The sequence below is a fragment of the Lepidochelys olivacea genome, assembly GCF_965140295.1.
Source record: "Lepidochelys olivacea isolate rLepOli2 genome assembly, chromosome: 8".
NCBI lineage: Eukaryota > Metazoa > Chordata > Testudines > Cheloniidae > Lepidochelys > Lepidochelys olivacea.
In genome coordinates this window covers 81,358,960-81,372,181 of record NC_140418.1, presented here as the reverse complement: position 1 = coordinate 81,372,181, position 13,222 = coordinate 81,358,960, and the positions used below count along the sequence as shown (strand labels likewise).

General features: G+C 37.6%; 1 protein-coding gene across 2 annotated transcripts in view; it reads left to right on the top strand.

The window, feature by feature from the left end:
• ADGRL2 (adhesion G protein-coupled receptor L2) overlaps positions 1-13,222 on the top strand; it is a 477,785-nt gene that overhangs the window by 174,420 nt on the left and 290,143 nt on the right. The window contains exons 3-4 of one of the 2 annotated variants that reach the window (XM_084636456.1): positions 7,829-7,941; positions 8,946-9,037. The exons of the other annotated variant lie outside the window; for it this stretch is intronic. The gene's annotated coding sequence lies outside the window, so the exon portion shown is untranslated. The remainder of the gene's footprint in view (positions 1-7,828; positions 7,942-8,945; positions 9,038-13,222) is intronic. 2 annotated transcript variants of the gene reach the window in all.

The window sequence follows — 13,222 nt, the reverse complement described above, 5'->3', positions numbered from 1 at the left end:
GTAATGATAATTTAAATGTCAACTTTGCTAACTCAAAAGTGTACAAAAGGAGAGGGGTAATCATATCATGAAGATCTGTGAAATCTGGTTTCTTACTTTGGTAACAGAAGAAGGTAGAACTTGGGCAATAAGAAGAGCTTGGGAATGTACTACTGCTCCAACATCCCCACCCCCAGTTTGATTTCTGCACACAACCAACACAATTCTACACCTGTATTTTGGTATCTTAGACCAACCCACTGAGTTGTAAGGTCTGAGAAGAGCAGGGTATTATGAAATTATAAACCCAACAAGTCATAACTGAAGACCTTTAAAAATCTATATGTATACCAAGGAACTCAGAATATGGAACTAAAAATGCAGTAGATAAACTAAGCTTTTAGTAAACACTGTATCAGACACTTCATGTAATGCTTTAAAAATGTACTCTCTTGCACTTGGTTATTTATTCCTGTGTTTCATATAAAATGCTACCAACAGACAAATTTAACAATTTTTTTTTCAGATTCTAAGGCCAGAAGGGACCATTGTGATCATCTAGCCTGACCTCCTATATAGCACAGGGCATAGGACTTCCCCACAATAAATCCTTGAGCATATATTTAAGAAAGGCATACAATCTTGATTTAAAAATCGTCAGTGATGGAGACTCCATGACAGTCCTTGGTACGTTTGTTCCAAGGGTTAGTTACTTTCACTGTTAAATTTTTTTTAAAAAGTTCAGTTGTATTCATTTGGATACATTTTCTCTACGCTGTAGAAAGGAACAAGATCACGGAACCAAATTCTGATTCCACAAGGTGCTGAAGTCAATGGTCTACTCACGTGGTTAAAGTTAGGCATGTGCTTAAGCTGGTGTAATTGTGGAATAACACTACCAAAGTCCTAGAAGCTGCTCTGATTTTACATGGGTATTACCAGGAATAAAATATGCTCCACTCTGTGCAGTTTCTCCTGCTGTGTATGTTTTAATTCTGGAACTGAAAACTCTGTAACAATTCTCGTATCATTTTCTAATCACAAAATAATATTTACTATCTTCCCCTTTGCGACTTTCAGAACAGAGGGAGCTGCTGCAGTTCTGTAAAGGTCATGAACCTGCCTGATGAACCACAGATGAATATAAAATATTCTACTGAGCTCAACAGGCTCTATTAATGTACAGATCCAATATACGTTTTTTCTTTAAATTCATCAAAAGGTTAAAGGTCACTTTTCAGTTGTTACTTTGCATTTATTTTTGTGAGATTAGTTTTGCATGTTTCTAAAAAGGAAGTAGGAACTCTATAAATTACTGTCTATTAATTACAGTAGCAGCACCTAATAATGCTTTTAGAGTTGTGGGGGAAGAATCAGACATTTCCATTAGAAATGGTTTGGGCTTGGATAAATTGAGAATTGGCCCCAGTCCAGAACTGCAACCTAAATTTTGACTGAAGCCAACTTTTACTTTTTGTATGTTTTTTAAGTCTGAAGTAGTTCATTTTAACTTTTTTTCATTTTTTTCCTTCACTTTTCTGCATCTTACTCTTTGCTCTACTGAGTTCCACTGATTACCATGGGCAAAGTACAGAAATATAGCCATAAAGGAGTGACATTTTCAAAAATATCTGTCACTTAGGTGCCTAACTCTTACTTTCAAAAGTGAATTGGGCCCAGATTTTCAAAGGTGCCAAAACATTGATTTCAATGGGAGTTAGGCATGTAATTCATTTAGGTAGTTTTGTAAATCACATTAACTGCCTATTTATTCCATTAGATGCCGAAAATCCTTTGAAAATCTGGCCCTTTGGAGTCCCTAAGTCACTTTTCAAAATGGGACTTAGGTGCATTTGCGAACATTACTCAAAGCCTTTTCTCAAGGTGTTTGCACCTGCCAGGAAATTGTACCAAAAATCTAAGATGGTAGCACATTCTTATGAAATTCCTGCCCCAATCCTCGTACCCAAATAATGTCAGGTTCAGATAAAATTCACAATAAGTAACCCAGAAAAAAAATCTCATTATATATCTGTGGATATCAAAATAGGATAGGACAGAAAGCCATAAAAGAGTTCTTTCCAGAACCACAGGCTTTGGGAAATGTGCTGCAATTCACACTGGTGGAGAAAACTGCTGATGGCCACATCTGCCTTTTTTTCTTCCAGTGTTGAGGCTCAGAGAAAATGGAGCATCACTTTCTGAGAAGTCAGAGTGATTTACCCCCTAGAGCATCTCTGCAGATCCTGACCCTGCCATCTGGCCCAGCCCTGCATGCCTCATCTGAACAACCTATCCCAGACACAAGTCGAAATAAATTGCATGCAGCATTCCAGAGCCCCCTTTATTTATCAGTAGACAGAAGATGTGTGAAGAGTGTTGGTACCAGTCAGGACTAAGCAATTATTCCAATATTATAAAGAAGCCTGAGAAGGACAGCAGAATTTGTCTGCAACACCAGCCAGAACGGTCGTGTTGACTGTCCTCCGTCATTGAAGCGTCACCTACCCATCAGTGCATGTGTGTAGTGTGTGTAACATCCAGAAGTGGTTCACCTATCAATCCATCTAGCCTGCCCCAATTGGGTCTGCTCCTGGTGGGGGTCCATTGCTGATACACCAGGGTGGAGTTGTTTTATTGCAATGGCATTTTAGCATCTAGTACCTAAAGTGTTTATTAGTGAACAGTTGGCCCCAGACTTTGAAGTGCTTCTTGTAAATGAGCTAACCTTTGGAGGGGAGCTCATTATTGATTGCACACCTTATTGTGGAGGGGTTATCATTCAGCTACTCTTTAATTTGCTATGGGCTCAAATTTAGCATATATGTTCTTGTCTCAGGTGCAGTTATCAGTAGTTTACAGAATGCATTATATTTACTTATTTATGGGTATAATGGAACACGTTTGCCCCAGCATAAATCTGTGGAGGTCAGTGAGGTTACATCAAAGATTAAATTGGCCCATTGTTATCGGATATTCTGCATTTCTTCATACCACACTGTCATCCCAAAAAGTTGACAAGCTTTTCCCAGAGACACACAGAACCAGATCTTCAACATCTTCAGTGACAGCTGAGAACCCCTTAGCACAAGTTAAGGATGGATGTCCAAAGGGGGTTTTAAGCCACGTTTGTGCTTTCTCGCTCCTGAAACCATTCTGATTAGTTCCAATCCCCTGAATCATGTTTAAACATTCCTCAGGCACTTCAAACTTGTGCTGATTGCCTATGGCACCAAAGAGCAATTACAGCAACCAGGGATTGCCAGGGTGCAGTCACCCTTTCCTTTGGTCTTGCCAGTTGCTGGGAGTGGTGTAGAAGCTGTTATGTCATCTGTAGCCCATCCAAGGACCCCCCTTTACAAAGATCTTGTAGTTAGGTAAAGTGGCTTTAGAATAACTTTGTTCTGGTGGAGGAAAGGACTGATCTCAACTGTTAGAGTATCCAAGTGCCCGAGAAGGCATATGTGATAGTCTAATAGTTGTTTCATTCTATCTTTGCTGTTAATGCTACATAATGCTTCAAGAAAAAAAATCTCCAGCTTGCTGCACGTCACTGGAAGCAAAACTAGTACATAGACACAACTGTATTTTTCAATATTTGGGCCTGCAAGTTGATATTAACCAACCCTGAAGTCCCAATATGGGGATCCTCTCCAGTTGACTTAAATGGTACAACCCATGTGAATAAAGTTTGCAGTATCTGGTCCATAAAGTAGTGGGCTTAAAATATATATGTATATATATATTGAGGTAAGAGTTAAACAGGACAACTCTGAGTAGATTAAATGATTAACTTCTTCAGTTTCTCTTTAAGTGGTTTTGACCTAATGCCTGTATATGTTTTACACTATAGTCCCCATGTGCAACCATTAGACCTCTCCATCTCAGATAAAAAATGATATAATTTGTTAACTACTGGGATACTGTGAAAATTTCCAACAGCTCAGTAAAAAGAAGCTATTCAGCAAGGGTGATTCTGTAATTGTGATGTATTGAGAAAATTCAGTGTTAAATGATCCTCCAACTTGCACTTCTTCATATACACAGTATAGTGTAGTGTGGAGGTCTAGTATGAGTACACTGGTGTGTGATATTAATTATGTAAGAATGCTGGCTGGCTCAGGTGCCAGATGGGTCAGATAGATTACACTTGATTAGCCAGATGGGTCAGGTGTCTTGATACTGATCATCCTTAACGGCAGTCCTTAAGTACTAGTATAGGAAGGTGAATTCACAGTGGAGCTGCAGTCTTAGCTTGCAGTGTCCTTGCTGCTGTCAGTTTAATTTAGACCTGTAACAGTATATTACTGTGTGGCTCATTTTATTTATGGCACACAAATACAGACAACTGATATGGTTTATTGTTCATGAAATTAGACTGTGCTGCTAGGGCCAAATCCTAGTCCTTTAGTATGCAGCATACTAATAACATCCTTCACCACCACATAGCCCAGGAACTGATACTGCTTGTCCTGCGGACAGTTGTGGGGAGGTGGGGGGAGCTTTACTGAACATTGACTCCCCTGGCTGCTGCGAAGGGGTGGTCTTTGGCCAGATGGGGCCTGAACTCCACTTCTCGAATGACCGTCATTTTGGAGTTATCAGCCACACGCCTGTCTTTGGCAGTCCAGGCCAATCACTCTCGCAGACTATCAGTCAGCTGAGGAGGAGCGCCCGCCCCGCTGGAATCTTGAGTAGGCATTTCCTCTCCTGACATCATACCTCCCCACCCCCAACGGCAATGTAGCACAACTGGACAACATCACTGACTCAGATGTTGGTGAAAGGGAGTTGTTGACTAGCTGCATGGTGCTGGGAAAACATGGCTGCCTCAGATTATTTCTCTCCTGAATTACTTAGATATCTGTGGCTGCGGAGCCCCAAGACACCATGGTACTGCTCCCTGGGGCTCAAGAGGGCTTACTGTGCCGTGGGACTGATACAGATTCTCAAAGCCTCTGCAGTAGGTATCCACTCTCTGTGTATGGAGCCCAGCTCCACTGGAGCTCCTTTCACATCACTATGGAGCAACAGGTGTGGCAGGCTGATCTATGACTATCTGAATCCACAGACCACTTCACTTGACTTTGCATGTATAGGGCAGTGGTGGATAGGCAACAGAAGCTTCTGCTGGTCTGAGGCTTCAGAAACTGTTGTGAATAAACATGTGGGGATTCTGCCACCCACAAAGCCTCCCTGTGCCAAGCCTGTTCATTAAGGTTTAGTATTTTGGGGTGGGGCTGAGTTTCAATTATTATTGTCATCGGGTGGTGTTGCCTGTCTGACTTTTCTGTTTTGAAGTAAATCTTTCAGTCCTGAGCCATAACTCCTATTTATGTTAGCAGGACTTGTGTACACACACACAACTGCCACTGAAGTCAATGCACAATGCATACAGCAGGGAATTATGCACTCACAAGGCCTTAGGGTCTTACTGGAATAGTCCCTGTTATTGCAGAATTTAGTTACAGTATTTTATCCAGTAATTCCAGCAGAATCTTAGACAAATGCAGGAAATGTCCCTAGCATGCAAACTGCATCCACTAAACAAGACTGAAGATACACAGTATAACAACAATGCAATTTCTATTTTTATAAAGAAATCAAAACCAGTCACAATTAGATTGCAAACAAAGGAAGAACTGGAATCCATAAAACAGGGTAATGGTTAAAGTAACCAAGCTAAAATCAGTTCAGTATTTTTCTGCTGTATTTAAATCCATATGCCCATATTTTTAAAGTACCCTGATACTTAATTTTGTTTTCAGTTGTATTTTTTTATTTGAATTACATATGGTGCTATGATAGGATGTTTCAGAAAATCATAAAGTGTTCCTGCCTGTAAAAGCAATGTCCTTTCTTCTTAATGCCAAGAATGCTTTTCCCAAAGCACTCATTCCCTGATCAAGACACTGTAGCCGCTAATGAGGAAAACACTGCAAGTACCTCATTCAAATGTTTTCTTTTGTTCATCTACAGGGAGTTTACTCTGTAATAGTGAAGAATCCCTGAGTATCAATGAGTCTGAAAGTGCTCATATTCTGCCAAGAATAAAGTTGTAAAGCTTTGTGTGCCAACACTTTAAATTAATCTAAAATAATGCAAAGGGGACTTTGTCATCTTGGAAGGTTTTTTACAGCCTCATTGCTATTGTCTCAATTAATAAGTGTTCCATATCGTTGACATGGATTCCCTGCTCTATTGCCAATTACAGCGTCAAGGGATGACATCCCTCTGAGGACATATGTCTGAGTTGCTGATGGGGGGAGAGGTGGGAGATATTGGCATGGAGCAAGACATATTTTTTGTATGTGAAGCTTTATGGCATGTCACTGGTTTCCAAGGTAGCTCTGTTTACTGGCATCTTCTTCCTTGAATGCCACTTCATGTCCAATGCTAATCAGTCCCATTAGATGGCTCTTCCGAAGCAGATAGCACATTAATTCGGCATACAAATTGAGAGAGAACCTTTGATGGTGAAAAAGATTAAAATACCCATGCTTACATTTCGGTTTCATACATAAATAATGTGGTAACCCTCCCCAGTGCCTTTATGTGCTCTCAGAAATCTTCAGATTTCCCTTGTTGAATGGTGTTTAGCGTCTACATCTATCATAAAAAGAAAAGGAGTACTTGTGGCATGAACTTAAACAAACAAACAAACAAAAAAGCCCATAAACAAAATATGCCTGCCAAAATACTTTTTAAAATTTTCCTATCCACAGGGCCCTTAGTCACAATTCTTGCCTAGGATTTTCTCCTGAGATGCAGTATAAGAGCTTTTTTAAAAATCACAATGCCATTCCCATGAAATAAGCAGTTTTAAAATTTACGTTTCTGTATGGCCAAGCTGCTGTTTGTTATAAACATGTGAAATCCCCAGATTGCCCAGGATTCCATTTTTACAGGGGACACTGCATCATTAAGTACGGAAGGAATATAATGTAACTATTCAAACTGCTTAAAATATTTCATAACCATACATTATTATCCAAAAATATTTTTCGAGTAGATATAAAGAGTTGTCAATTCTGCATAGTGAATGCCTCATAAGGGGCTCATTTATGGTTGAAAACTGAATAAAAGCAGTAAATTAAGAACAGACGTAACCATAGAGAAGCTGTAATCCACTGCAGATTTCCTTGGTGAATGAAGTATTGTTGTGTGGATTTATCCTCCTTACTTGTACAGTTAACCAGTCACATCTGTGGCCAAAGTGCTGTCTGTGCACCCAGACAAGCTGGGTTCAATAACCCCATGGAGGAAAGCAAATGCTGGTTTACACTGTATTGGTACAGTGCAAAATAAACTCTGCCAACTGTTTCATTGGGGCATGCCAGGTTCAAGGACAGATATAATATTGAATCTGTACTCCTGTGACCTGGGGATATAAAATGATAGGACATTTGGAAGCAAAAGCAGGTTTTGCCAAGGTTTTACATTAGTATAGTTGGCCTTGTTTAAGGGCAGGTTTCAACAGACTGTCACTGACTCAGAATTAGTGTTTGTACTTTCTAGATATAATAATGAATGGGAGATCCTTGAGTAGTGTTTGTGAAGGGAAAGCCACTTGTTTATCAATATTCATTTGCTGAAATGTAAATAGTTGTATATGAGTATAAGTTGTTGCAAGTTATTTGATTGTTGTCTCTTCTGTACTATTTGTCACCAATATACATAATGAACTGACAAAGATGGCATGTAGAATTGACAGTAAATCAGTTTACCCTTATTGCTGTTTAACTTTGTGATTACACACCAATCAGATAACTGATCTCCTTTTTCTTGAACAAAACAGAAGAAGGTCCATAGTCCTTACATCTTTCTGTTGCTTCTTTGCTTATTCTAGGACTCCAGCTTATAACAGGAAACTAATTTTGATTTTACATCTGGAGGATTGCATCCATTGCAAAATTTCAGCACCATCTTATTAACTCAACATAAAAAAAAATCCTAAAACCTGTAAGTTTCTTTTCATTAACAAGTTCTTTTTAACTATATGGCATGTTTCCCAGGCTACATTACCTTTCATTTCAAGTAAATAAGCCTCATTCCAATTCTCTCTGTAATGTACATTTTAAAAATAGTATTACTACTCAAGTCAGGAGGGAAAAAACTTTAATATTTAAATGATCATCATGTTATCTAAGTCATTTAGAACCCAATTTTCCTTACCTAGATATTAAAAGCATTACCTAGACATTAAGACTTATGTCCCTTCTTAACTTAATGTTATAGAAAAATATAATACATGATGAACATCTTAGTGTTAGAAGTATGCTGAAGTGCCTGAGTATTTCAGAGGAAGACATCAAAGCTGAGTAATGCTGATGGATTTAGCATGCATGAGAACTGTAACAAGCCAGCGAATAAAATCTATCCTGTGCTTCGTGTGTGTGTGTGTGTGTGTGTGTGTGTGTGTGTGTGTGTGTTTATATATGTTGGTTGTAAGTTATAATAGCTCGGGATCAGGGAAATAGTATTGGCAAAAACTTGGGTCCCTTTAATTTAGTAAAGAACTCTAAGGAAAGCATGAAAATGTTATGTTTGACTTGATTCGTAACATAAATTATCAAGTTTAAAATTACCATTGCCACTTAATGGGAAAAGAGGTCACTGCTCCATTAGTTTCTGAGGAGGGAGCTGCATCCATTTATTATCCAATGGTACTTTGGCCTGTTGTTCCTTGATAGTCTTTGTGTGTTGGTTCTGAGGTGACTTCCTTTTTTTTTACATTCATTGTGTTGTGAAATTCTCTTACCTTGCAGAACAAATTTTTTTCCCTATGGTGTAGAGAATAGGGTGATTTTTGTCCAGAAGTTTGTGTTTTCTTCAAATGTTTTTCAGGCAGCTCACAACTTAGAATCAGTGGTTCTCAACCAGGGGTACACGTATCCCTGGGGGTATGCAGAGGTCTTCCAGGAGATACATGAACTAATCTAGATAATTGCCTACTTTTACAACAGGCTACCTTAAAAGCACTACCGAAGTCATACAAACTAAAATTTCATACAGACAATGACGTGTATAGTATATAGAGGAGTATAAACACTGAAATGTAAGTACAATATTTATATTCCAATTGATTTATAATGATATGGTAAAAATAAGAAAGTAAGGAATTTTTCAGTAATAATGTGCTGTGACACTTTTGTATTTTTTATGTCTGATTTTGTAAGCAAGTAGTTTTTAAGTCAGGTGAAACTTGGAGATATGCAAGACAAATCAGACTCCTGAAAGGGGTACAGTAGTCTGGAAAGGTTGAGCACCACTGACTTAGAAGACTCCATGTGACTGCTGTTTTAAGGCCTGTTCCAAAGAGTCCAGTTGACTTCAGTGGGTTTTGGATCAGGCCCTTACTGAGTGCCAGAAAAAAAGAGATTTATGGTTTTTAATTTAAATTATGTAAAAACATTACTGTGAAGTAGCAACAGCAGTGGTTATCTGGTACAGTAGAACATAATGTTGTGAAACAGTTGCAGATTGATTTACAGCTATCAAATGCAGATGAGGGATATGGTGGTTTTGAGGTGAGGGAGATTCTCTCCATTTTGTAAGATTTTTTTTTTTCCCCCCAGGGAGGTCAGCAAGACTTTCCTGAAGGGATTTAATTAAAGTTAGCAAGTAATTTTGTGTTCTGCAGCATGTTACATGTTGTGAAAAGGTTAGGGATTCACTCACTGCAGCACATCAAAAACCTAAAGGTGATAGGTGAAATTCTCTTTGTTGCAAGTGCTGAGAAATAATCATTTAAAAGGTCACTTGCACTCAAAAAAGAACATTTATTTAATAAGTAACTTGTTTGGGGAAATGCTGCATTTTTAAAGGTTAAAATGGAGTCTAACTGGCCAACAGTGTCAGTGAAAAGTAAATCACTGGTGATTTAAAAAACAAAACAAAACCACTTCTGCACATTTCTTACAAAATTCAGAATATCTACTATCATATGCAGGATTTCATCAGACCAAAAGCTCAAGCTATTAACAGTTTTTCAGTGACTTATTAAAGCACCGATGCTTTCTCATGCAATATATTTAATATCTGTTCTATGTTTTGCCTTGATGGTAGAGCTGTAGCATTTTTTAAGACCAAACATACAGGTTGCCTGATTTCTTACTGTTAATGGATATTGTTTTGTGTACAAAGAGCTGTCCTGATTGGCATTTTCTATCTATATAAATGAAAAAACATTGATTTATTTTAGTGGATTAATGATGAAGTGGATTATAGATCTGCTACGTAGCCAAAAGAGAGGTGATAAATATGAAAGTGCACCAGCTCACAATGGGTTTTTAGAGGGTTTGAAAAAGTAATAGTTTATCTAATAAAATATTGGATTATGAAGATTCTTGCCCAGTGGGGTCAATGTGTAACAAATAACATGTTGTGAAGTTATTTTTTTTATCCCCTCCTCTCGGAGTGCTGTTTCAAATAGGCATTAATGTTCTTCAAGACCAAGCCTTCTTTTTGCTTATGTAACTAAAATCTTTACACAACATGGAAGAAAGAAATCTTTCTAAACTATTCATCACTTAATAAGATGTTACAGTTACTCATTTCTCTGGTCTAATAGAAAACAAGGCTACATGACAGAATTTTTGTTCGTAATATTGGATGTTAATAGTGCTTTTGTCGAATTTATTTATTTTGTAGAACTGTTTACAAATTTAATTTAACTGAAAAATTAAGTTATCAATCACTTAGGTAAACTGAACATTATGCTTTTTCAGTATAAGATATACAGGTGAAAAAAGGAAAAACTCCTGTGTACATAAGGAATTAATAGTTAGAAACTTACATATACACTTGTTTCAAGAGAATTTTGTCTCAGATAAAGTCATCCTCATTAATTTGTCTTGCTTTCCATTTGAAAGAGGGCAAAATCTATTTCCTGGGCAATTTTGCACAGCAAAGATATTAATACTTTTGGGTTTAATTGTATCCTGTGTTTAAATACACTGTGGGTGAAACCCTAGACCTCTGCTTAATTGCTGTGAGAAAATAGCCTGATTTCTCTGAGATTAGGCACACGCTTATGTATACTTTGACCCAAAGAGTGCCTCCTTCAGAATTAATCTTCTAAGGTAGTGGGATTTGCTTTTGTACGTGCAGTAGACTCATTCATGACAAACAGTGCCTAATAAACCAACTTCACCCTCCAGACCTCTCTTTTGCTGTCCGTTTTTCTTCAACTATTCATTTCACACATCCCTTGTCCAATTGCTTATTAGCAAATAAACCTTAAAGGAGGTAATAGGAATAAATTTAATGATTCCTTTTAATTAGAGAGGCTTAAGGTTCAAATAATGTGTTGCGGAAGTGGAAATGTAAAGAATTTCCATTTGAGCTGTTAAAAGCAGAGAATATCTGCCGCTGATCCAAACATGCTGCTCTGTTATAAGACAAACTTTCTCATGTTTATTTAACGTTTATGCTCTTCTGTTATATTTCATTTGATTCATCTATTCCATAAAAGCACTTCTCCCCATCGGCTATATCGGGATTGTTTCTATAATACGTAACAAAAAGTTCTGGTTTTCAAATATTTATATTAGTCAAAGTTAGTCTTGTTTGTAGTTTTTGGCAATAGCACTTTTTTCTTTAAAAATGAACTACTTCAGTTTAACTAAACAAAATGTGTTGAAATGGACTATCTTATAAGTACAGTCGGCAATAGAAAGGATAAAGGCCCCAACCTGCAAACCTTTACTCAAGTGAGCAGTTCCTACTCATACCAAATAGTCCCACTGACTACAAAGAAAAAACATGCGTGAGAGAATTTGACCCTAAGGCACCAATCCTTCAAACGCTTGCACACATGTAACTTTACTCGGGTGAGTCATGACTGTGAATCAAGTTATGCATGTGTGTAAATATTTGCTGGAAACTGAAGTTGCAAAAGTTCGGATTCAGTTGAGAATGGACTGGTAAATGCACAGCATTTCTTGTTTCCAGAGTATTTTGTAATGTTGCATTCTTTCCTGTATCTGTAATGATAAGTACTGAAGCCATCATACATCTATCCAATTTACAGCTGACCTGCCAAGGGTTTGTCTTTGCCTCTTGCTATTTCTGCTGTTGAAGTGTTCCTGTTTGTGGTGTAACACTGGAAAAGAAATCCCAGATGAAGTAATTATTTTAATTAAAACTATAGATTAAAACATCATATAAATCAAATCAAAAATATTATTTGACTTCATTTAATTTATATTCTTGCCAACAGAGTTTTCTTCACACTGATTGTCACTTATTTTATTTTATTCAAGTTATTTGCCTGTCATTTTCCAAATACGTGATCAGAAACAGACTCAAAGGAAAGCATATTTTTTGTGGTAAACCCTCTAGCTATTGTTACGGCAATAAGCCTTGGTTGGCTGATATTGAACTACGTAGTCTAGACTCTCATAAGGGAAAAACAGCCTTCATTAAACAAGCCTTTTAACAGCAAGCCAAGCTTGATTAAAATCATATACAGATGAAATCATTTATTTACAATTCCTTTGTAGTTTGGTGCATCCCCAATAATTCTTGAGGCTTAATAATACTTAGGAGACAGCTGGGGTACTACTTAAAAGTCTGTTATTTCCAATTATTGCTCAGAAGTCAAAACACATAGTAAAATTCTGTTCAAATAATTGCAAATGTATTAATGTGATACACAAATGTTAGAAGGGTTGGGCAAAAGTAAACATTACAGAATGCAGGCTTGCTGCCTTATGTGGGATTCCACGGACATAACCTTAAGGGGGAAAAACTTTAAAAATAAACAAGAAGCATCCTGTGTGTTTTTGCTCCTTGTTACCCTAGCTGGGCTGTCACAACACAAGTGTCTGGCTAGGATCCTGCAAAGCTTTGGTTTTACTTTGTGTAACACTTGGCTACTACCTGTACTTTGTCAGCTTAATTTATAATTTATGCTTGGTCACTATGATTTTTCCATTCTCTACATTTATAGGTATAATATGTAAAGAAGCAACTTTTGAGCTAAAAGCCTAGGAGACTACGAAATCCTGTTTATGGCACCAATCATGTCAGAAAGGGGAAAAGATCTTGGTGCAATAAATATACTAAAATAAATCACGTGAATAATTTAGCTCTCTCTATTAACCAGAGCCCATATAAGTGAATATAATCCTACTATAGCATTGATGAGTATCATCAGTATCCCTGATGTAATTCAGTGTCACACACAGCTCAGGCCTGCATAGATGGCAGGGTGGGGGGCACTGTAAATGACTGTTCA